At 39.5% G+C, this 25,560-nt stretch overlaps 1 protein-coding gene across 3 annotated transcripts in view; it reads left to right on the forward strand.

The window, feature by feature from the left end:
• The window catches only part of LOC308194747 (uncharacterized protein), a 96,377-nt gene that overhangs the window by 34,277 nt on the left and 36,540 nt on the right, over positions 1-25,560 (forward strand). The window contains exon 1 of one of the 3 annotated variants that reach the window (XR_013950822.1): positions 9,373-9,945. The exons of 1 other annotated variant lie outside the window; for it this stretch is intronic. The gene's annotated coding sequence lies outside the window, so the exon portion shown is untranslated. Of the gene's footprint in view, positions 1-9,372; positions 9,946-25,560 lie in introns of those variants that run through there. One more of the 3 variants, XR_013950823.1, reaches the window with a different exon arrangement.

The raw sequence follows: 25,560 nt of genomic DNA on the forward strand, positions 1-25,560 counted from the left end.
TTACTTCAAGAAGATGGGACACCTCTCATGGCAGTGAAGAGTTTTACCTAAACCCAAAGCCATTTAGTCTCTGAGAATGAAAGATATTCAAGGCCGCCTTGAGAAGTTAGATGTTTGCTTTCTTCAGAGAGACTACTGAAATTCATATGCTTGTTTTTCTTAGAAGTTAAGTAGCATAGTTTTAGTAGACTATTGAATATACTTTTTAAAAATCTGTGTTAAACACAACCTGTTTTTGTGTTAGGGCTTATTAAACCGTGGACCCAATCATTTTCCCATTCTCTTGGGCCCAGTCACTTTCCCATTCTCTGGCTTTCTTTTGAATACTGAAGCCTGCTGAATTCTTTTTCCCCTTGAATTTTCCTTTGCAAAAATTTGTTGTCAGCTTTGAGAAATGAGACACTTAGCATTTTTTGTGGTATTTTTTATTTCTTGTACTTACACTGTGGGTTTTTTCATATGTTTGCTCCAGAAAGGTTGCATGACCATTAAATGGGACTATAGTTCCATTGTATTTTAGTAAAGAGGAAGATGATGAGCTATTGAATGCACAAGTACTAAAACTAGTTTCTCTTCCTTTATAAGGAAAAAAAAACCACGCATATATAATATATATAATTGTTTACAGAAGTCCTTTAAATGAATACGGCCTGTTTCATGTTTAAGTCATCATGCAGCAGAAGAACAAATAGCTAACTACTGCTTTTCCAAAGGCACCTAATATATTCAAAGGTCACTGGGTCATCATGAAAAAGTCAGAAGAAAGGAGTTGGTGGTCTTGGACTGGAAGGAGTGTATTTGCCAGATCAATATATTTGCCAAGCTACTACTGTACTCCTAATACTATGATCTTATATGAAGATGTTATAATACTTTTATTTGTGATAACAGGAAGAAAGCAGGTAAATTCTGTACAACCATCTTAAAGCATAGAAAGGAACTGTGTTGTGGCATACAGTCAGATATATTTGTAACTTCATTTAGAGGGAATCAGGAGATACAGAAAGGAAAATTGTTCTTTTTCAACCAACAAACTCTAGCAATACTAAAGAACAGACCATTGTTTCAAATTGATTTCCCTAAAACTATATGGGAAATTCTATTTCATTCCCATGAAACTATTTGCAATTTCAAAAGAAATTCCTATTCCACATGCAGATGAAACGAGCAAGCTTAAAATACTTGGGAAGGAAAAAAAAACTGAAGGGAAGATTGTGCTCATCTGTCAGTTCTTGTTAGCCTGGTGGTTGGGGAGCTCATTTAATATACAGAAACACAACCGTTCAAATTCCTGCTACACCATCTTCCACCCTGGAGGGCATCCACATCCCAGGAGACTGTTTTCAGTTTTCTTAGGAGGGTTGTTCTAATTTGCCAAGTCCATATGCTTCTGAGCTTGCCAAAGATGCAGATAACAAGGTGAACCCGAATCTTCTGTGTGAGTACCACAATGTCCAGTGGTTTGTCATCACAGACAGGAGGTGTTCGTGTGGCTGTGACCAGAATCTAAGCTTGCCTTGATTTGCTTTGATTTCTATGAACATTTTTCTTTCTCTATGGGAAGACCTTTGCCGTATTTTTATGTTTGTTTGGTTTTTTTTGTGAGAAAAAATCTGACAAACATTTCACTGACTCAGGTAACTTCAGTAGGGTCATGGTCTTGCTTTTTAAATTCATAGATAGTTGATCTTTCTCTCTGTGTTTGGTATTCTTTTGGTATTCTTTTATTTCACAGTGAAGATGAGAGAGGTAAGGCATCCCTCCTAGAGCAGCTGGCACTGCTGTTTTCTGCTAGTGTGATTAGTGAGGAAAGTATCCTTGACTGAAGTAGAAGCACAGTTTGGTACAGTTTAATCATCACCTTCCAGAGGAAGCTGCGGTTTTGCTTGGAAACTATTCTTACCCTTATTCACTGCTGCATTCAGAATAGTGAAGTGTTGAAAAAATATATTCTTCTGTCTCTCCACCTTCCAAGTAATGTTTGTATGCAACTGTATAGATTTAGCTGGCAACACCGGTACAAAACTCTGGCTGGGTGGGTGGTTGGCTGACCTACCTGGCGTGTTTTGATCCCAAATATGTCATCGCGTGTCTCCTCTATGATTTTAGTTTGAAGGAGTGAGCACTTTCTTAAGCTATTTTAACTAAACCACCAAAGGTTCAGCTGAAATGAACATACTCCTTAAAGAAATCCATCCTTCAAGAGTTCAAACTTCTAACTCGTGACGTTTCTGGGTTCGGGAGTGGAAATTTACAGAAACTTATATTTGTTTTCTTTTTTCTCAGAATTTTATTTTATTAGTCATTGCAGATTATTTTGCTGGGAAAACACCGGGAAAAATTCTCTGAGACAATCCTGAAGTCTCAAAGGCCTTTGTGACATCTTGAGTACACAAGAGAGAAATCAAAGTACTTGCAACACCCTGCTTTCTTTCACAGTCTTCAGCAGTCAACAGTTCAAACTAACAAATACTATCCTGACGGTGGGGTCACCAGGTGCCCTCTCCATACTTACTCTGAAAGCTCCTGAAACAAAAGAGGGGTTTCCCAGTACACCTTCAGAGGTTCATCTTTCTGCAAATCACTGTAACTGTGGGAGAATATGTTTACATGAATTTCTTCTGAGTGCTGTCAGGACCATGCTCATGTGTTATGCTCTGCTTTAATAATAAGGCTCCCTGTCATCAGTTTTCGCATTAAATTTTTACGTGGGTTATTGTTTTTCTGCATCAGCGCTCCATCTCCTCACCACAAAAACTGATAGTCTTATCTGTTGTTTGGGCAGACCATGCAAGCTACTGATGGTCCATAACGAAAAGAAAAAAAGTGTGTGCACATGTGTATATGTGCATATGTATTTTCACTCAGGAAGGAAGATGGTGGAAAGGGAAGATGTTCAGCTAATGTTTCCCGTGTTGTCAGGAATTTGGACTTGGCAGTGGAGCTGATGTATGCATCTTACTACCTTTGGATAGTTTTCTTCAAGACTTGTCCAACTTGTATGTTACAGTGACACAGTTTCCCAAAGCAGCCAGCCCTGTTTGGGTTAACTAGCTCGTGAAGGTAGGAGAGGCTGTGAGGAGTGCACTGGCAATGAGAATTTTGGCCTGACTTCTCTAAGGGACTGGATTGCCTTAGTCCTGCATTCAGTTCTTTTTCCTTGTGCTAGCTAGAGTCGGATTTGGGCCTTACTGATTTATGTATTTCTCCTTCTTCCTTTAAAAAACAGAGTAGAAATTACGACCCTGAATAATACCTTTGAGAACATGGAATTCAGGAGCTAAAATGAATAGTTGTACTGGGGGAATAAGCATGCAGAAAGCAAGAGAAGGCTGAGAAAAGCAGTGGCTCTCTTACTGTTTCCTTTTTTCCCATGTAATTTTTTTTTTCTGTTGTCAAGTATGGTAGTGCAGCATCCTAATGAAAGCACAGCAAGATTGCCAGAGAGGAAGAGGCTGCGCCTTTCCTTCCTGTACCTCCATGAGGAGACAAGCAAGCGTGACAGGCTGGGGAAGGGGGTAACTCCAGAGCAGCCCAACCAGCAAGAAGCGAGAGCTCCAAGCCACACTCCCACTGCTGCCCTTTCCACCCAGAGGCTACGGGGCTCGGCTCCCCCTGCGGGCAACTCCATCTGGGATGACACTTCCAGCACTTTCTCTATGCTGAAGGAGGGAACACTGTCTGAGAAGTAGGGCTAAGCTGTGGGCAGCTTTCTGTCTTTGTCCCTGCCTATGTATATAGTAGAGGAGATGGGAAAGTTGGTGAGGTTTGGGGGGGACTGCTGCTGTGATTTAATTTTAAATGTGTGAGTGAATGCTTTGAATCCCATGATACATCTATAGCAGCAGCTTAATTTTGGCGTTTTCTTGAGAATCATTTGTCTTTGATTTTGAATCAGTTTCGGATTTCCACCATTTTTTCTTGTGTGCACCGGTTGTATAAAAAATGAAGGACTGTCTGAAGGATCCTTATGTTGTGAATGAAATTCTTCTGTGAATCTCATTAAAGGAGTTCACCTTTCATTTAAATGGATGATCAATATGTTAAAGAAGTGCTGTTAGACCATCCGGTTACCTAGTGAGTAGGGAGATCTATCCCTGGTAATCTCATCAGTGAGGTGGAGTAGGATCTTCCATCAATTTTCAAAGTAATTTATTTCTTTCTTCTATCCACCATCTGCTGATGTTATTGCTATAAAGAACTATGAGGAAAAACAAGGTCAGAGATCTGTCTTAAATTGCAAAGAAACCTGAAATTAGAGTTAGGACTGAAAACTCATCCTTAATTTATCTCACTGTGCCTGTGTATTTCAGGTGTATGTCTGCACTTGCACGTGCCATCATGCTTAGGCAAAGACAGGAGGAGAAAGTTTAGGACTGCTGTTTCAATCTTCACTCTCAGTTTCCTGGCTTTTGTGTATCTTGAAAACAGACCTGTGACATTATTTTAAACATTTGCAAGTAGCTTATGAACCATCTTTGAATAATGTTGTGTCTGGAATGCCCCAGGCAGTAGTAAAGTTTGAAGAGCTGTCCTGTGAGTTATAATATAAGGAGGCCACATAGTGCTGTTGCAAGAATTTGTGTATAGGAGAACCTATATCTGACATTCCATCTTGTTTGTTTGTTTATGTTGTAGAAAAGGGACTGACCCACAGAATTCAGGAATGTGCTGCATTGGGCCATATTCAAACAAAAGATATATTGATAACAGTAATTAAAATAAACAAAATACTAACAAATTGATTTTGCATTTGGAGACGTTGTCCCAGGAGGGGTAAACTGAAATTTCAAAGACAGTCTTTACTACCTATAACCATTCGATTTTTGTTACTGGCCCCCAAATTATCAAGGTGAAAAACATTAACTCCTCTCACAGTATCATCCTTTCCCTGCTGCCTCATCTTTGGCAGTCATTGGTGGCAAAACTCTTACCAGCAGTTCCTAAATTACTTTCATCTGTTTGAAAAAGTAGGCAAAATCAGTTTCAAGAGGAAGGCTACTTCCAGAAGACTTTGTCAGTTGTGTTTTACATGAACAGTTCCTTACACCATCAGCCCCTCAGAAGAAATTTTTGGGTAAGCAGAGTTAAGTCAGCCAGGTTGTACTTGGAGAAAGAAGCCTCACCAGGAGAATGAGGCAGACTGCTCTGTGAGCTGTGGCACTTCACTGGGAGTGTAGCAAGACTTTCTCCTCAAGCAGTTTATCTCCATCTGCCATTTTCAGAGACCATGGGAAGAGGCCTGCCCTGGTGTCTCTGCCCTGTCTGTACGTGTACACTTGCTGTATGTCTCTATCCCTGTGTCTGTTGGATGCAGGAACAGTGAGTATGAGCTATCCTCTAAGTTCCAAAGCTTTACTGAATTGGTTGGGTGAATAGGCTTTGCTTTACTTATCTGTTTTACTAGTTGTGAAGATGGATTTTCAGGGCAACCAAAAGCCATTGAGCTTCAGATTGAAATGATGTTTAAGTATGAAGTAACTTGATATTTGTTCACTTTTTGTAATTAAGCATTGTATATTTTTTCTGAGTGCTGTGACCGTGGATTATAGTTCTGTTTTAAAGCCAAGAGACAGATGAATGGCAGGACTTCAGAAGGGTGGAAAGGAGTTTGGGCTTTTTCCCCTTTTGCAGCTTTTTTCAAGTTTTATAATTGGACCCATTGGCTGTCTGAGAATAAGGAATTAGACACACGTGGGATTTGTTAAAACCGTCCGTTACACATATAACAAAGTAAGTCAACAGAGAAGCTGAAGTAGTCAGACATCCACGAAGTCTCTGAAAACAAGAGATTATGTATTGCTCCCATTAAGAAACATGTCAAGTAGAACAAGATTAGTCAAGTGGTTTTAGGTGTCATTGCCAATAGAGTATTATAGTAACTAGATAATGTTACTCGAATCTCTGCTGGTTCTCCCTACCTGTGTAAATCACTCTGATCCTTATAAATCAGGATGATTTAAAGCAAAGCACATTGCCCACATATAAGAAATTACAGATCAGACAGCAGCAACTTTTTGAATGTTTTCTATGAGAAAATGGAAAAGGAGGAAAGGGGCTTTTGTTTTTATGGGGGAGGAAGAGAGAGTCTTCACATATGCAAACAGGCACACACTACAGTTCCCTACAGATTTTCCGTCTTTTGTTATGGAAGTGTGGTGTTACCTAATATAACAATGAATTATCATTGATCAATACACAAAACTGATGGAAAAGTTACTTCCCTCACTTAAATTCAAAGAGGAGCAGCCATTCTCTGAGGATTGGAAAATAAATGTCTATTGTTTTAAACACTATTGTCCTCATAGCAGAATACTTTATATCACATTATCGTACCTCCAAACCTAGAGGTTGCATTGATCATATCTAATCTAATTTCCATTCAAAGGCCAACTTTATTCCCAAGGAATGTACAATATCGAAGAACATCAAAACTTTTTTTTTTATAGGTAAAGACAACAAACCCCTATAAGATATCTCCCAAAAAAGGGACTAGTAAGCAATTGCTGTTTTTGTTTTGTTTTGTTTGTTTGTTTTCTTTTGTTTTTCTGGGTAATTTTGTTGGCCTTCCGTACTGTGGAACTAATGAGGAGAAGAAAACTCATGAGTGCTCGAGTCTCTATTTTCAGGACTGCTGGTAGCAGCACAGGGTGGACTGGCCCTGGGAGGACATTGGAGCTGAGTTGCACCTGTGCTTGGTCTGGCTCACCTTCTCCTCTTGAAGAATTGAGTAACATTACTAGCTCCAAAAGGGTGAGAATTAGGTCAGCCAGTAACTGTTGTCTTAGGGCTCAGGTCCTTAAAGAAGGAAACAAACTGGCCAGTTGTAAGAAAATTTGGGGGAGCAAAGTTGTAAGAATTCATTTTGGGGGGAGGGGGGGAAAAGGGCAAATTATTTAGAACCCCTAAGTCCTGTAGCTCCTCCTCCCTAATCAATCATGGAATGGTTTGGGTTGGAAGGGATTTTCAAGATAATCTGGTTCCAGCGCACTGCCACGGGTAAGGACGCCAGCCACTAGACCAGGTTGCTCAAAGCCCCAGTGTGAGTTATGGGGGACTTAGAGGAGGTTGGCAGTGTGTATGTCACATAAACCACCTGAGAGGACTTTGGGAGCAGATCCAGGAAAAGTGTGTGCTGGGCACAACATGGAGAAGGTGCGACTGGACTGAGCCTTAGTGCAGAAGTTGTCTTTGATGACCTCAGAAGTGTGGCCAAGTGAGATTGTCCTGGAAAGATCAGGTAGCCTCTGCAGTAGAACCGTATTCAAGGGCGACAATAGGAGACCAGGCTAGCTGAGGTCTGGAGTTTACGTTAATCTAGGGGATGCACGCAACCATTACAAATCAGTAAACTGTAAAATCCCTTAGTCAATCATGTTGTACCTAAACTTTTGTTCCTGAATGAGGCTTGTCTCTGTGTTTTGACTCTGTGACCCGAATTCCTTTTCTTACATGCCATACCTACTTTCTAGGCACAGCCAGCAAGAGACCTGTACCTCTTCTGTAACTTCAGTTGTTCAACTGCAGGGTCTGTGTGGGCAAAAATTCACACAAATGATGAGATGTGCACATCTACGTTAATAGAATTGGAATCTCTTTCTAATTGTAAGGGAAGAGGACGTAAACAATAATGACAGGATAACTGCTGTTGGTTTCATTGTAAATGTCTGCCCCTCTTCCCTTCATCTGATTTCAGTAAAATGGAAATGAATGAATGAATGGAAATGAATTAAACAAATGGCTGCTGTCCCAACTCTGCTTCCTTTAAAAGGCAATAAAGTTTCATACTCTAGTGGGATTTTTTTTAGGCTTTTTATTTGATTAAAAATGAACTTACATTCCTAGACAAATATGATAAGGAATAGGAACATGCCCCAAAGAAGGGTCCGTGATCATCTTGCTTGCAACACATGATGTGCCTGACATAACAAAATACTTTTTTGTGAAGCTCTGCTAACTCCCTTCTTCAAGGCCTGCTACTCCAGAGGTGTTTGATAGCTGGCCTAAACATACCTAACTGTTTGATAAGCATGCAGAAATCTGAAACCTGCAAAGGTATTTTTCGTACTTTAAACAGAATAAGTGACCAAAGAAATGGATGAATTTTGGAAGTTTGTTACTAGTGAGCCAAGTTTTTGTGGAACTTGGTTGCTAAGCTTCCATTGACTTCAGCAGAAGCAGGGTTTCACTAGCACTTTGTGTGGTCAAACTTAGGACTGAGTATGCTACAATCTTCTTTACTTAATCTTCATACTTATGTAGTAATCTTCATACTACTAAGTATGTGCTTAAAAAGGATTATAGCATGCTTTCATTTGGCAAACCCAAAGTTTAGCGCACAGAAGGAATAGCTTTAAGGATAATAAAGATATTAAAATACATCTTTTTAAAGCCAGATAAGAATAACATTTTTTCTGGTGACAGATTTCTGTTCATTACTATACCAAGGAAGGGGAGGCAATTTATAAGAAATATAGGCAGGATGGTAATCGCTGTTTTTTAAAATCTTGAAGGTTTTAGAGTCTCACAGATAACTGCTATGCATCCTTTAGATTTTAAAAGATCTTGGAAAGAAGACTAGGTATAGTGCTACAGGGACAAAAAGAGTTATTTAAGGGATATTAAATGAGTTTTCCCACTAATTAGGGGATATTGATTATATTGGAGAAATATTTGAGGAGCTTGATGCCAAGGCAATACCAAAAACCACATTATTTTAAATGTAATAATTAGAAACATTCTGTACGATATTTGTTGATCAAAGGCAATGTTAATTATAAAATAACTGTACAAGAGAGATATTTATTTCAAAATTTCCAAGGCAGAAAAATACAGCATTAAGTGAGTTAACACAAATTTCGTATGTATAACCAAGACAGTAACTGACAGAAGCAGAAAGATGATCTCACCTTTTTGTAGCTTTGGTAATAGCAAGTACAGATACCAGCAGCACAGAATGCTAATGCTTATGATAATAAGAAAAGCATTAAATTTAGAGAATTTAGAAGATAGGAAATTTAAGAGAATGTAATGAGAAGATGCCATGATGTGTCATACTTTTGTTTAATATAAATTTTATCGTGCATTTAGGGTTAACTAAGTAGTTAGAAAAATATAAGTACATATATAATGCAATAGTGGTGTTCTTCAGACCATAGCTTTTGTGCCCATAACCTCTGAGGGGTTGTTCAAATAAAAAACTTAACTAACCATCAGAGGAGCTAAGTCAAAATAGCTTGCATCTAGGCTCATCAAAGGACAGAAGTTAACAAACAAATCTGCCTGTTGTGAAGCTCAGTGCTGGAAATGGAGAATAACCAATAACTTCCAAATAGAAGCTATGATGAGGGCTTGTACACATACCGCAGCCTGAGATGAAATGCTGTCCTTGTTCAGTGTTTCCAAACACATTATTAGGGTGGAGGAAGGAGCTTTGATGAGGGAGTCACTTTAGAGTGTTGGGGGGTGGCTGTCATTTTTTTTTTTTTTTTTTTTAAATAAAGGACATCAGTGTTTGTAATGTGAGGCTTACAGTACTCTCTTTGTAGTGAGCTCTTTGTGATAACGCGATGATTCTGTGATCTAAAACCTCCCTCCCTGCCTTCAAAGCAGCTACAAATTATAGAAGAAGATTTCATTCTGAAGTCTCTTCCTCTCAAAGGCTGTAAGCTTTTTACAAAACAAAGAAATTATATGCTTTAGATCTGAAGTGCATTTCTTCTTTTGTTTAACCTCCAGTCTTGCAAGCTGAGAGCAAGAGTTCCCTGTGCATGGTGACTCTGTGGGTCTCAGCTGCTCAGCGGGGCTGGGCAGCACCTTCCCCAGGTGCAAAGGAAGGCTGGTGCTATTCAGGCCAGCCCAGCAACACCTGCTCATAACACCTGAAAGGAGAAGCAGACCTTGGAGTGTAGAAGTTCTCAGAGAACACTACTACTAGCTGTAGAGGTAGGCAGCTTTTCTCTTTATAGGTTTGAATGAATTAATAAGTCTGTTTTTGGTTTGTTTGCATTTCTAAATGTGGAAATGTTTGTCTTACTGAAAATCCAACTAGAATGGCTCTTCAATCAGTCTTTTTAAAAATATTGTTCCTTGTTTAGCTTTTATTTTGTATTAAAAATGGGCGTTGTTTTCTGGCTGGGTTGTGTGTGCTTGTGTCTTTTTGATTTGCTTGCTTTTACAAAGTGGTTAGCTGAAATTTTTGTGATCCTGCTGCAGAGGAGTTCGAGGCTCAGATGATGTGACCCCAGTTAATCAAGGGAAAGGGTGAAAGAACAGAAACGCTACAGAACTTTTTCAGGAGACTGTGTTTCTGATAGGAAAGCCAAGTTTGTTTCAGCTAGAGCTCCTGCCATAGCTAGGCTATGCTCCTAGCTAGAGCGTGCCATGATCATGGCATGGTACAGGATGTTCTTGGCCTGTGGTATGGCACTGGGACCTTTCCAGATGCTGAGCCTTGAGAGGACATCTTGAGAGTCCCAATTTATGACCTTGGGAAAAGCTTGCTACCACTCTGATTTGTGAACTGCATTCCAGTCACTAAGTTGCTCAGGAAGGTATGAAATAAAACTAGATAAGAATAATGTTGGTACTGCCTTAGCTTACCAACAGCAGCTGCCGTACGTGAGAGGTCATGGTGATATAGCACTGTAACTGTAAGCATGTTAATGTCCTTCCAGGTGTGTCACAGGCTCTCTAATTTGTATTTACTTAGAATCAAATGTGTGAACATGAACGAAAGGGAACATTTCTTGGCATTTGAGGTAATGGAGGACAGTATCAGCTTTTAAAGTCTCAATCTGTGAATGACAACTTTTTTTCAAACTTCATTACTGGGCAGGTGGGAGAATTGCTTCTAGTTGGCTTTGGTGTCTGTAGGATCATACAAACAACTATCTTGGGCACTCAGACCCAACCAACTGAGAGTATGTGAGGCTCTCTAGAGGAGAGAAGCAGGAGGATAGTTTCTTAGTTGGATGTAACTTTATTTACAATTCAGTGCAGTGATAATACTCTATACTCGTGAGATTCTCTTACCAGTGTTAACCTTGCTTATATATCTGATTACTCGTGTTTGTGTCTGTACCTGTGTACAGCTGGTTCTCTTTAAGCCTGTAATTGCTTACAGGTGTTCAAACTGTCTATGAGCTCCTGCGCTGTGTTGCAGACTTTGCAGTTGTTTTCAAGTATGGTCTATAAACTTGTTGTCCCTATCCAAAGATGTGGATTCTGAAGATGTCTGATGATAGTTTCAGTCTGTTGATGCTGCATTTAAACAATCTCCTTACTTAGGTATAGAATCAATAGAGAAAAGAGCTCAGTAGCAGAGAACAAAGTAATGAGTGCTTGTGTGTCAATAGCCAAATCATATGAGATGATTATAAATTTGTGGTGTTGTTCAGGGTTGGTATTTGTCTTTCGGTTTGCACTGGTGATGTGAAGTATTGTATTAGTGAATGCTCTTCAGCTTAAACTTGATAGTGCCTACACCGAACTGTACCAATTAGTCTTGAAAAAGTGTTCTAAATTTAAAGTAAGCTCTTCAGTTGGAACAGAGGTGTTCTTGTTGCTGCTGGAGTTCTTATGAGCTTCCTGGTTGTTATCAGACTACACCATATCTGCATCCTGAGCTACTGCAAAGTGCTGCTAATGAGGTTTTTAATATTAGTCTAGCAGACTTTCAGATCCTTTTCTAAAGCTCAGAGAAGCACTTAGTTGTAGAACTCTCTGAAGTTCCTAGCATGAGAAATTTCCTTTGTTGCTTAGAGCTTTGCATTTTCTGATATTTACTACTTATACTACATTGTGGCATAATAATTGAATATGAAATTTAACACTGTCTTGGGCTTTTCTAATACTTCAGAGTTTGAGTTGAAAAGAGTTATAACCTTATGCAGGGCTCTAAAAAAACACAGGAATCTAGAGGCAGTTTTCAATGCAATTTTCCACGTGTATATTCTACAATAAAGCACCTTTGTTGGCTTACAGTCCATAGAACTATCAAACTTCAATCTCAAATGCAAGTTGTTTTTTTTTTTTTTAAATGCTAGGAAGAGGAAAAAGTCATTGAGAAGGGATTGCTCTTCCTGTACACAGTTGAACTTGGAGCATGTATTTGAGACTCTTCCTAGAGAGAGCAAACGTGATAATATCTGCATTAGGAAATTTAACTGCCAAATACTAGCCTCAGTGATATTGCTGAAATGTTAAAAACCAATCAATAAGAATCACTTGAAAAGGTTGTTACCTTTATTCTCTAACTTTTTTTTTTTTTTGAGACCAAGCAGTCAACAAGAGTTAGATTTGATACAATGCTGTGTAGCAGCACCTGTTGCTGAGGGACTGCTGGTAAGCATAAGCTGTTGCTGCTCTAGTGATGGTGTCTAGTTATTGACAGGGGACTTGGAGGGAAGTAGGACTGTTACGGAAGGCTCGTACAACGTCTATGGTGTCTGATTCATCTCTGTAGCTCTTGCTTTATTACTGGCTCTGAAGTTGTAGCAATATAGGGGCTAAGAGATGGGTTGATAAATCTCCTCTACCTCTGCTGGAGGCATAGCTGTCTACTTTCCCTGCACAGCTGGGGATCCTGGGAGAAAAATTGCGGTGATTGAGAAAGGTTCTGTGCATAGTGTCTTGCTTGTGATGACTCAATGAGTTGTGGCATCCCCACCTAAGCAAAACTCCTTGAAAGAGGTTTCTTGCTTCAAGAAAAGCATGTGTGCGCTCTCTCTCTCTGTCACTACGACTGTTTCTAGCTTGCTGTTTGTTAACGTTACTGTGAGGGTTCTTCCTTTTCACAAAGCTGCCTGGTCTTTTAATTGTGCCAATTCTTGTTCACAGAAGAATAATAGTATAAAAGAAGTTGGGGAAGAAAGTAGAATGTATTCCTTAAAAGGCCAAGTGACTCTTGTATTGAGAAGGCAGGGGGAAGAAACAAAAGAAGACATGGCATCAATGGCTTCTTGCCTATGTGCTCTCACAGAGCAGCATCTTCCTAGTGCTGTTTGCAACACTCATCCTATAGTCCTTTATCAGCATTTTTAGTGCATCAACTGAATCAGGATGAAATGCTGTGCAGCAGCTTATTTGGGTGCGCGTGTATAGTGCATGACCATACTACTATCAACGTTTGTGTTGACATACATATTCTATATTTGTTTTCTGTAGGCTTTCTAGGTTTGGTTTTCTAAAAGTTTTAGTTACAAACTGTTTTCTCAAAGTTGGGACATGCAGCAGATGAATTTCTCAAAATTCTTGATTCAATTTTTATTTTTTTTATGGCAGTGTGGCAAAAAGAATAGACAAGAAGCTGCATGCTGAGATGTCAGAAGCCTCAAAAAGGTGTTTTATCATACTGTGTTAAGGATCATGTGAGATCCTCCAAGCAGGTGGATTCACCAGATCTAGTCTAGTTATTAATTTGGGCTGTGGAAGACTACTCAAGTACGCACTTTGACTATTTCCCCAGGCTGTCCAGGGGGCGTGCCACAATATTTCGTTATGGCACCACACTCCTATGTAGCCCTGTTGCCTGCAGCCTGAGTTTGTGAGTCCTGACTGCAGTCAGCTGGTTCTGCTGCTTTAATGAGTGCTCGCCTCTTCATAAGTCTCTACTTGATACCACTCAAGTAGGTGCTGGTATTCAAAAGCTCCCGCTCCCTTCCCCTGTGAAACTGATGTTTTCCTTTGGGAAAGGGCATTTTCTTCAAAAAAGGGGGTGGGGAGTGGGAGAAAAGGAAAACAAGCAAAACCTCTGGGTGAGCCCTAGTCTAATCTTTACTACTTGACATACAAATGCTGAGAAGTGGTTTCATTGCTTTTAGTCTCTTCCCCTGTGGGCTGTTTTGAGTAACTTGGTTTATTACATACACCTAAATTCTCTCTTTTATTCCAGAAATCTGAATGGCTTTCTATTTAGCAGTAAATAGAAGCAATGGAGTAAGAGGGAGAAAACTAGTATTAGAATCTTTTAAAGAATACATATGACTAGATATATCTTTATGTGGTGGAGAAGGGGAATTTTTTTCAAATGTTTAGCATCAATAGTAGAGTACTCTTATTCTTCTGCTGTACAGGGAAGCTGAACAAGCAGGAACTATTTCTTATTTTAAAGGAAAGGAATCTTGGAAAAGTTCAGCTGCTGCAGGGATCTAGCAATGGATCTTTGCTTTTTTCCCAAAACACAAAAATCTTTCTCCTGTTGTAGTCACAGTAAGAGATGGATTAGATCCCCTGAATATTGGAGTGTGCATATGAGATGACTCCCTCCTAAAGCAGAATGGCATCACTGACTAGGAGACAACTAAATCCTCTTTATATTTAACATGAAATACCTAGAATTTGAACTTAGATACCAGAGGATCTATGTCAGAGCAGATGGTGCAGACAGCATGGGTAGCATCTGGTTTAACGGGTCTTTCCCAAAGATATCACTGCATCAATGTAATGCATCATATGCCAAAAATCCTCAGCATGTTGTTAAAGATAAATCCATGTGGAAAAACCCTGATACAAATAGAGGACAACTTCAAGTCCATCTCTAGTAGAGTATTGAAGTGTTTGGTTTTAACTCGTGAAGGTTTCTACCACGTTTCTTCCTCAAAGAACAAATTGAATAGTTGCTACAAGGTCTGAGAGTCGTCAGGGACAGATTCAGCTTAGATTTCCTGTATCTGGGTTACACTTAGGGAAAGACTAATAGCATTAAAACAGTACAGAGTGGAAAACTTTGGCTTTTACAAATGAAACTGGGAATTAACTTAATTTCAGTTTTCTGAAACTTCTGACTAATCCAACTGCTGTACATTATCTTCTTGTAATTAATGAGTCATCAAATGTTAAAAAAATCATACAATTTTCTCTTTTAAAATATGAAAAGCAGCCGACTCTTAGAGCCACCAAACTGCTTTTAGTTTGTAAATATAGGGAGCAAATCTCCAGAGTGGCAATAGCTTGTAATAATTATGGGCAAGTGAAAATCTATCAAATCATACTCTGCTGAAGAATGGATCTAAGGAAAAAAAAATGCTATTTTTGTAGTGAAGTTGCTAGGTTAGAGATTTGATGAAAACTAAACCAATTGATAAAATGCACCAAATCACTGTGGAAGCCTAAACTGAAGTAAGCCATCCTTACTGAGAACAAATTGGAGCAAAGATATGAAGGAAACTATATATCAGCCACTTTCATTTTGCATGACAGAATTTACTGTGATGAAATCTGGAAAGATGTGTCAGTACTTTATGAGTTGTTTGTAAATGATTGGCTAAAAAAGATCCTTTAACATCTGTAAATACTTAATGGCTATAATATATTGCTGTATTTCTGTATTGTGATAAAATACGTGGCAGATGCTTTATCTTAGCGTGGTTTTTTTGTTGTTTATCTTCCATTGACTTGCTTTCATGTCCTTTTTCATTCCTGCTAACTTTGGTAGGTGGTAAGATCTAGCCTAAAATTGGATGGTTTCTTCTTCAAGGGGGAGACAGCTAAAGGATCACACACCTTTCAAATAAATATGTGTGCTTCACAGTGGATCTCAAATCCCCAGGCTTTCTGCATGAAGTGCTCACTAGCCTGCCTGAGCAGATCTGAGGACAGCTGTCAGTTCTGTAGTCCTCTCTGATGTTGGGTAGTGTTTATGTGAACAACCTCACTGGCATTTACTTTGTATGATAAAGAGTGCTCAGAGGTATTGAGGAGAGAAGGACTAGCCTATTCATTTCAGAGAACCCAGTGTGTGGCTTAGGATTTTATTTAAGATGGAAATGGAGATCATGGGCAGCAGACCATTAGATAAATTAGCAATCTGGCTTACCTGGGCAGAAATCTGTATGATTTTATTGCTGTTTGTTTGGTTTTAAATTGGGAAATGTCACACAAGGAACATAGCAGCATGAAGGATGGAAGGAAACCCATGCTGTGCACTTGGTAAATGTGACTGGGTAGCTATTTGGCTGCCAGAAATCAAATGTATGAAGTGTGCATACAGGAGACTGAAATGGTTTTGGAACTCAACTGAGCATAAGTATAAAACTTTTTTTCTATACTTCTGCAAAAGCACACAACCATTGGGCTGTCACTATACTTGTATACAAGTGAAGTTTTAGAAGGTGGGCATGGTATGCTTGTCAGAATGTCACAAGTGTTAATAGAAATGAATGTGTGAAATAGCAGTGTCTTATCCAAGTCTTTGGTCATGGTCTTAACTATTTCCTCTCCATTAAATGCGTTACACTACAGTATGTGAATCCACATGATAGTCCAGAACAGAAACAGAGAACTCCTGATTTTACTTTCATGGATTGTCACTGGCTATCCTCATTGGCTTCTAACAATTTAAAGTTGATTCAGAAAGCTTATTTGATTCACAATATGTCTCTCCAATTTAACTGTCTAGTTTTCTCTCTGTGCTGATAACTTCTGAAGCAGTTATCAAGAAGTCTGTGAGATCTCTTTCTGGGAGAGAAGAGGACTTCTGTTTTCTTTTTTGTTGCTGTTACATGCTTGTATTAATGCAGTCTGGGAATGTGCTCAAAGGCACAACTCCTACTCACTGTACAGGGTAGGACAGTTGTGTGTGCAGGAGCATGTGCTTTTAGTTTTCCCTCTGCATTCTGCAGAACCTGTTTCTGTGTGGGGAATGCATGTAACTGCCCCTCATACAGGGCTGTATATGGAGCCTGTAGCCAGACACTGATCTATGACAAGTTTGTATTCTACCACAAGAGTAGAAAAATATTTTGTCTGGGCACAATGCTTTCAGTCTGACGTTAGTTTAAGCAAGGAAAATGCCGGTCTTCTCAAAATCCGTAATTATCTGTAAGCCTTGTTTATGTACCCCAGAATGGTATTGTGAACCAGCAAAGCCCCTGAAATGGACAGCAAAGTTTGGGAGCCTTATGCACAGCGGAGCTTCTTGATGTTTGTGTGTGTCGCTGCCCAATTGTTCCACCTTGTCAGTCAAACTCAGTGAAGCCTCTCGCTCCATTGGGAGGAGAGTTGTGGTATAAAATGTGCATGGGAGCATTCCATGTGGGAGCTCCCGAACTTCATTTGTGCTCTGCAGCTCTGAGACAGAGGGTCGAAAGAGGTCCTGAGGATGGCAGCTGCAGCACAAGTTTTTCCCCTGTTTAAATGGAATAAACCTTTCTAAAAGTTTAATAGTACCTAATCGCTTGCGGAACACATGTAATTTCAATATAAAATTTCTAAGAGCTAACAAATCTGTAAGGAAAGAATATTATAGATTGACTAGTTACTATTTATATTTTCAGTGTGTATGTACAGATTCCTTCATATATATATATTAGCTGGTTTCCATTTGCTTAGGAAACTGTCACAATGACTGTTTTGGACTAATTACCAGGATCTTCATTAATAACTGCATTTTTACAATAATATGCAAAATTGTTTTATAAGCATCTTGAAGCCATCGTATGCACTTGTGCAATGGTGGAAGATTCTCAATTTTAAGTCAAGCCTGACTATTCATAAATTTACTTTAATAAACCTCAGAGGGAGCTCTCTCACTCTACATAGTGATTTAAATAGCTTGCGTGCTCATAATGATGTGTTTAACTCCAGGATTATTTTACATGGAAAGTTTCTAATTGGTGTTTGCTTACTCTCGTTTATCATAACTGTTCATTCAGACTGCAAGGGGCCCCATGCTTTAACTTGAAATACCTAAGTCAGTGTTTGTGTCACTTGGAGGGGAGCGTGCAGGGGATGCATGAATAATCACTTCAGATTCCATAACAGCCTCCTGAACTTGGAGAAGGAGGCTTTGAATATCCCTGCATCTGGTGAGATTAGTAGCATCAGCTTAAGTAGGAAAGAGTACATTTCATGGACTCTTGAATACGAATGGCCTCCTCTTTCTTTGAAGATAAAAACATACCTAATGATTCTTATCTCAACCTTTATATTATTGTTGATTTATGTAGTGAGTGGGTGGATGCAAGATTTTAGTATTCTTCAATATAAGGCTGGTTTTGAATTGAAGATATTAATGTTATTCCTATCTCTACTTAAATAGTCTCTTGGATACTTTTTGTTGTCCTCTAATTATTTAAAGGTGAGGTGTCATGATGCTGACCCAGTAAAACTCTATTTAAGCATCTCCAGCTGTGGAATGCTTATTTGAAGTGAAACGTAATAAAACTAGCCCAGCAGTATATAAACTAACTTGATTTTACTTTCCAACCTTTTTCCTTTCCCTACTGTAAGTAGATCTTTTTACTCACCATGGATATTTTTCATATTCCAGTTATACATGTAGTCTTAGAGATATTTGTAGCGTATGAAAAAGTGCAGTAGATAGCTCTAGCTTTGTGCTATAGTTTCTAACAATACCCAGCTATTCCCCTGTATGCTGACATATCATAGCCAGTGCAGATATCAAGTGGAAATTTGTTTGGAACTGTGAATGGTTTCTTTCTTTCCCCCCCCCCTTCATTTTTGCTCAGAAGTATCTGTGAATGTCCTAACAGCTTTTAGGCACAAACCCTTAAAGGACTTAGTTTGCTTTGCTGACCAGTTACTTGCCTAGTTCATGCTGGTATTGAGATTTTGGTAATAGGTTAAAAGTGAGCATGATGTTAAAAATCTCTGTAGGAAAAGATGGTCATCCAACAGGTTAGAGGATAAAGGCAGATATTATCTGCTATTCCAGCGATCAGCTAGAAGTCTGGAGGAATGACATTTTCTATGCTGAGTCACTAGTTGACTTTCTAAGCTGATGCACCACAGACAGCCTTCACTCTTTGGCCTTGGGAGGGAAGGTCCGAGTGCAGGCTAGCCAGCCATTCTGCAACAGACTTTGGCATCTGCACATTCACCCGGGGCCTGTCCCCTGGGAAGACTTTGCAAGTTTTCGCTTGCTCCAATGTTACAGCTGGGGGAAGAAGAATCCCAATTTTCCCCTGGCACGTTATGCCATACTGTGGTGAATTCTAGAGATGACTGCAGGTCTCAGCAGTGTAGGTACAGGGAGGAAAGGTAAACTCTTCTCCATGGAAAAGGACGGCTTCTCCTCTGTTTGGTGCAAAGAATCCCTGGCTGTGCAGTGCCAGGGGTTGGTGCACTACTTGCAGCCTCTAAATAGGCAGGTCTGACACCTGCTAGCTCTGTGTGACCTTTGAGGATCTAGCTGCGTACACTGTGCTGCACCAAGGTTTGGACTACCTCATACCTCTGGTTGCCTTATGTTCTCCAGTAAATGTTGAGAAGAAATGTTCTTGAGCCTAGTTTGGAACCCTGGAGTATTAATAAAAATATGTAGAATATAGAGGAAAAATGGGCAACTTCCATCTCTTTGTAGTTACACTACCGTAATGCTGGAGTAACAAGGTGGTAAATCAAGATACCTAGAAACGTTCACTGATATCGAGCATCCGTGTTTTTATAGACTGGTCTGTACTGTTAGACATTGCTTGTTTTAATATTGGAATACTGTGGTTGTATTTTTTAAAATCTGGAATATTCCTTTAGGAAGGAAACTACTTGGCTTATTTGAGGCCCAGTGAAGAGAAAGTACTTTGAAGTTTACTTCAACGGTTCTTTGAACTTGATTCTAAATATCTTCTATAACATTGATCCAAAGCCCATCAAAGTCAACTTGAAAGGTGATTGCAAAAGTTAGAGGGCTCTGAATTAGTTTCTGAGAACTGAAGGAAATGCTCCTTTTTTGATGGGAATGCTTTCATATGTATTCACAGTTTTAACAAGACTACTGGTATGTAATAGCAGCATCTATGTTTAAATACTTTTAGGATGGGCTTCAGTGATATAAGCAAGATGAAATAATTTAAAAGCCAGTGAAACAAAGAGGATAAAAGTTCTTGTACTGTGCACAAAGTCAATGGGTAGAAGCAAGACAGGCCCAGCTATTGAATACTGTTTGAATGGAGTTTGGCAGTGCTTTAAAGTACTACCAGCTTTGTGTAGCTTCCTAATGCGCTGTCTGCAGTTTTCTGAATTCATCTAATGACGTGTCTTCATACTTCTGATAAATATTACTTCACACCAAGCTGTGAAATTGAGCAGTAGGCTGAGCACATGTACAGGAAAACAATTCTTCACTTTCTCCTTAGAAAACTTACAATTGAATAGATTTATCATTTCATTTGATGAGAATTTCTTGCATTCAAAAAAAAAAAAAAGAGGGAAGCAGCATACAACCATAGAGTTTTATGCACACCTTGTGTACTGCCACAGTTCCTTACCATAGAAGAAATGCCTAGACTGGTTAAATGCGTGGGGGGAAATAAAGATGTTTCTGAACTTTGCACGCCTGTGTGTATATGTACTGTATGCATACGAGAAGTCCTCCTGTTTAGTCGTTGATAAACCAACAGTACACGGTTTATTGAGTTGTTCACTGAAACACAAACACAGTTTGTCTCCCTGTGCACTTCATTAGTAATGAGCACATCTTTACAAATAAAGATACCAGAGCACAAGCAAAAAAACTGAAGAATGAAAAGCCCGATACTATTTTATTGTAGTTAGGAGTGGGAAAGCAATTAATCTCAATGCAGAATGGGACAAAGCTGCTGCTATTTGTCTGAAGAAGCTGGAAAAACCATAGAGTAAATAAAACTTTAAGCAACATGTCCATTTAATGAAATAACAGGGTATATTTTCAAAATACTAAAAAGGGCGGTAGCGATCCCCACAACTTCTGTTGTTGTGTTTTAAAGCCCTCTTCCTGCCTGCACATCCCACGAAGCGTACATCGGAGGCGGGGAGGAGCTGTCGCCGAGGGGCAGGCTGCAGCAGCCCTCAGCGCCCCCACCCCTCCTTGTCCCCCTTCCCTCAGCTCGCCGGGGCCGGCCCGAGCCGCGGGGCCGGGGCAGGCCCAGCCCCACCGGGGGCGGCGGTGCCACCTCCCCGGCCCTTGAGGAGCCGCGGCGGGGCCGGCGCAGAGCGCGGGGATGTCGCTGCCGCCCCACCCCGCTGCCCCCTGCCCGCCTACGGGCGGCTGCTGGAGGCCCGGGGCCGGCCCCTGCCCGCCGGCTGCCCTGCCCGAGCCGGGCTTCTGGCGCTGTTCGTGCTGCAGGTGGGCCGGTTCGCGCTCACTCCGGACTTGCTGGCTGCTGAGCGCTTGGAAACCCGGCCGAAAAGTCTGCGGTTCATCTCTCAAGCTACAGCGTTGTGAAAATTTGCGGTTCATTCAAGAATGTTTCGTACGTTTTTCAGTTGACAGAAAGCACGCAGATCTGCAGTGCCAGAACAAGAGCAACTGGTAACCCCAGGGAAGCAAGTATTTTGGTAGATCAGAATGAGGTCTAGAACAGCTTAATGCTGAGTGGAGCGTAAAGAACACTTAGAGGTACCCTGAATGTGTTTGTATTAAATTGGTGTTTATTTAACAGAAATAAAAGTAGAAGACTTCTGTATGTATTCATATATTATATGAATAAACTATTCCTGTATTCTGCGGTAAAACGTTACAGTGATTCGTTCAGTGTATTTCTCTCATATTATCTCTCATATGTATTTCTTCTTCCTGAAGGAAGGTGATAATGCTGCCAATGACACCTTCTATTTCTCCTTTGAAGACAGTGGTAAGACTAAGATGCTTTACTATGCGTGTCTTACAACTACACCATCTGGAAGATATTATTTCTTTAAGTAATACGTAAGATATTTTTCTATAAGTAATATGTAAAAGCGTCATGAACACATCAAATCAGGATATTTTGTTCGTTTTAGCATATAATGCCACAATTAATGCAAACTGCTGTGACAAACTATGAACTCCTAATGAGATAAAATGTTCATCGCTGTAACTTTAGGTCACATGCCAGGTCACCAGTTCCTGAAAGTTGTCATGGTACTGTTTGTTCAGTGGCCTTTATGGAGGCCAGTGACAGTCAGTTCTTCATGGTCAGCGGTGTGTATTACAAAACTTCAACCATGCAGTGTGGAGCATTGATGGTTTTGGAATCGAGGCCAACTACTGAATCAAACTAGAAAATTAATACTGACTTTTTGAAAATAAGGAAAGTTCAGTTCCTCTAGATCATGGGTGAGAGCCTGGTGAAATGGTAAGATAGGCTGGTTAAGTCCATTTTGCTCATTTATACAGAAGCGCATCTGTGTCTCGCATATGTTGTTGGTATTCCAAAAGCTTTAGTGGACCAATGATTATTTATATCATCTGATAAGTCTACATTGCATTTTTTGCACGTTCCTTTGATGTCTCTTATTTAAATATCTGTTTTGTTCTGCGTGTGTGTTGGCTATTTTTTTCATGTAGGCTGCAATATTTTTCCCCAATCATCTACATGAAGGCTTCTTAGTGAACTTGATTCAGAATTTTACACTAGCTCTTCTTAATTATGGAGGGACAGGAAGGTTCATAAAATAAGTTCTCAATTCACTTGAATAACATATGTAAGGATCTGCCTTCTCAGTAAGCTCTGTAAACTTTCTGACTACTTTGATGTAATCCTGAGAGCACAGAAGGTATCGGAATAACATTTGACAGAAAGCTGAATTTGTGAGCATTTCCTAACAGGCCTCAAAACAAGTTTGAAACACCGTTAAAATATTTTGTCCAAAGTTGGTAGACTCAGTAAAAAGAAATCCATATTGGTCAGGTGTGCATAGTCACTGAAAAGCAATAGGTTATTTGAGCTTGCTAAGGCTTCCTGTTCTAGTTACTGCAAACCAGAAAATATGTATCTTGGTCTCTTGAAAACCAGTTACTATATTCTGTCTGTAATCAGTCTGTTTCTGTTCTTGTAGCAGTATAAATTGTTGTAAGTTAGAGACTTAACTGGTTTTAAGTTAAAACCAACCGGACTCTGAAGATCACTGTTTCATCTGCAAGCTTATCATCTTTCTCCAGAGGTAAGATGAAAGATTGCAAAAGATGAACTATCTTCAAGACATCAAACTTTAACAGGGTTGTAGGAATTTTGGCTTAGGGGTCATACAGAAGCTCAGCATAGTTCAGAGAGGATACATACTGTTCTTGGCCTCTCCCATTAGTATGTGTGGTCCTGTACTGTACCATGGTTGTACACCTTCCCTCCATCAGTGGCTTTCTTGAATATGTACAGTAGGTTTCCTCTTCTAATGGTATCTCAAATATGAAGAGAGGAAGATGCTCTTGGTCATGACAGAGGTACTTCAGAATTACTAGATTTGCCTTAATCAGCCTAGATCTTAATCAGGAGATTTTTGCTAGCTATCAAATTAAACTATTTTGTCCTATACTACTAATAATGTAAACTAACAATACTCCACCGTTTGTTATAAACCAATCCCACCACAGGTAAGCATGTGGCTGACAAATAAGCATTCGATTATGGGTTACTAATTATCTTGTATTCTGTTTAGCTGAGACATTTTGATTAGCTGAACCCGTTTGTTTTATGACTTGAATATGAGTGCTTTGGATATGGCTTCCGCTATTTTCTTTATAGTGTTTGTAGGGCAACATACATTGTTTTCAGACAGTGCACTGAAGGCATCAGATAGCAAAACAAGGAAATGTGACTTGTTTATTTTCAATTGTCCAACAAGTAATTGAGCATTTGGAACCAGTCATTTGTTATTGTCACTTCGTTTGTATATGAAAGGTTATATAGCTTTTAAGGGACTTTAAAAAGCTTTTCAATATTAGGTCAACCTTGGCTCTGGTTCACTGAGATCCTGTCAAGGATAAGTTTTTGATGTTTACAGATGAAGATGGAATAGTAGGCAGTGGGAAACGCACGATATTCATAGTGTGAAGTTCCTTTCTAGTTAAGGTTTGGGTAAGCAAGTCACTTCATTCAGCTGTGGTTGTACCAGGCTTCAGGAAATTGGTAAACCTCTGTTTCATAATCAAAGAATGTACCAACCCATATTCCATGGCTGGCACTTTGCATCCTTGGCAACTTTACAGCTGGAAAGATCTTTCTGTTTAGGAGTCGGTAGAGTAATACTGTGACAAAGCTATGACAGACTGAAAATGGCTCTGGCTTTGTGCTTCCTTGGGTTATGCTGAAAGAAAAGGTTGGACATTGGCCAGCTAAGGGGGGGTGGATAAAACAAGCTAAATTTCGTAGACCAATTATTTTCTAGCTCTTTTTGTAGTAGTGTGTAACTGATGCAGTTAAAATCAAATAGGGCTATTCATTTAAGAAAATGGAAGATGCATTCCCTGTCTGTTTTTGCTTACATTTAATTTAGCATACAGGCGAAGGTGCTGGGAACTTGCCACTTGTGTTTCTTACATTATATTTTTGCCAGTTGACAGATATATGAGTCTTTCACCAGCCATGGCATGACTAAATGGAGTAATAATGATGAGAAACAATGAGGGAAAATAAAAAAAAGAATTATATGACCAAACAGATGGTAATTCTTATCCCTTGTGCTCTCAGGGACACAAGGGTGTCAGTTGCTAGATGTTTTCATTAACAGCACTTTGTATCTGTGCTAAATGGAGTGATTCTTTCAGCTAGATCACTTGATCATCTATCTGCTCCAGATATCAAAAAAGAGAGTAAGAAAAGATGTGGCAAGAAATGCGTGCAGCTATGCTTACAATGAAAGTATGTACTGACTGAAGAGTTTTTGTATACTGATGTGACTGGCACAACTACAGGAGGAGTGCGTGGCTTCAGGAAAGTGTGCTGAGTGAGTAACATCTGGAAGTTCACTTAAAACTTGCTTGGTGTGGGAAAGAAGGTTGAAAAGTCAATGCTGTCATTACTGTTTTAGCACAGGGAAATGCTTTTAAAAGAAATTCTATCTGGATTAGGCTTTTGATGGCTTTGGTGCTTAGAAGTACATTAGACATATTTCCCTGGGGGTGTTTACCTCCCAAAGGAGTGCCTAAAAAAGGCACAAGTATAATAGCTGTTGTACAACTCAGGAAAAAATATCTAAAGGCATATCAGGAGAAGAGAGCTTATACTGCTTTAGTACAATTTACAACTGGTTCAGCAAAACACATGAAAAAGTCTGATGTTTTCCACGTTTTTATGTTCTGTCTGTGTGAGGAATGTGAGGAAAATCTTCTTAAAACTATTTAATATTGCATCAGTTCAACGGAAAATGAGCAATGAAAACAGTGTGTGTACTGTTGTTGTTAAATGTAGAAAATGAATGTGAGGAGAAAATGTCTATTTTTCTTTCCTGTCACTTCCCTTGCACAAGCACACTCAAGTTGTTTCAGACAGAAGTGTTAACCTTTAATGTGAGAGTATACCTTCTGAATATTTTGTCCAACCTGAGGGTAGGAAAGATTCCTTTAGATTCTTGATCTGGATAACTATTTGTTATGCTATTTAAGAGAATTGTTGGGAAACCTCTGTTGGTGATACGTGTGAGAAATAGTGCCTGGCAGTACGTTTTCAGAAAAGATGATCCCTATCATTGTAGGAAACTGTTCTAATTCCCACCATTAAACTGAAGGTTTGGACAGAAATACCAGAATTTTAATCTACTGGCAACTCTGAACTATGAGTGTCCAGTGTTGAAGCTACAGATCTACAGTTCATTTCACAGTCGGTATAAATTGAATCTGAAGTAGGTAGGTTTCAGCTGTTCTTA

Source organism: Anser brachyrhynchus, assembly GCF_964034855.1.
Source record: "Anser brachyrhynchus genome assembly, chromosome: 4".
NCBI lineage: Eukaryota > Metazoa > Chordata > Aves > Anseriformes > Anatidae > Anser > Anser brachyrhynchus.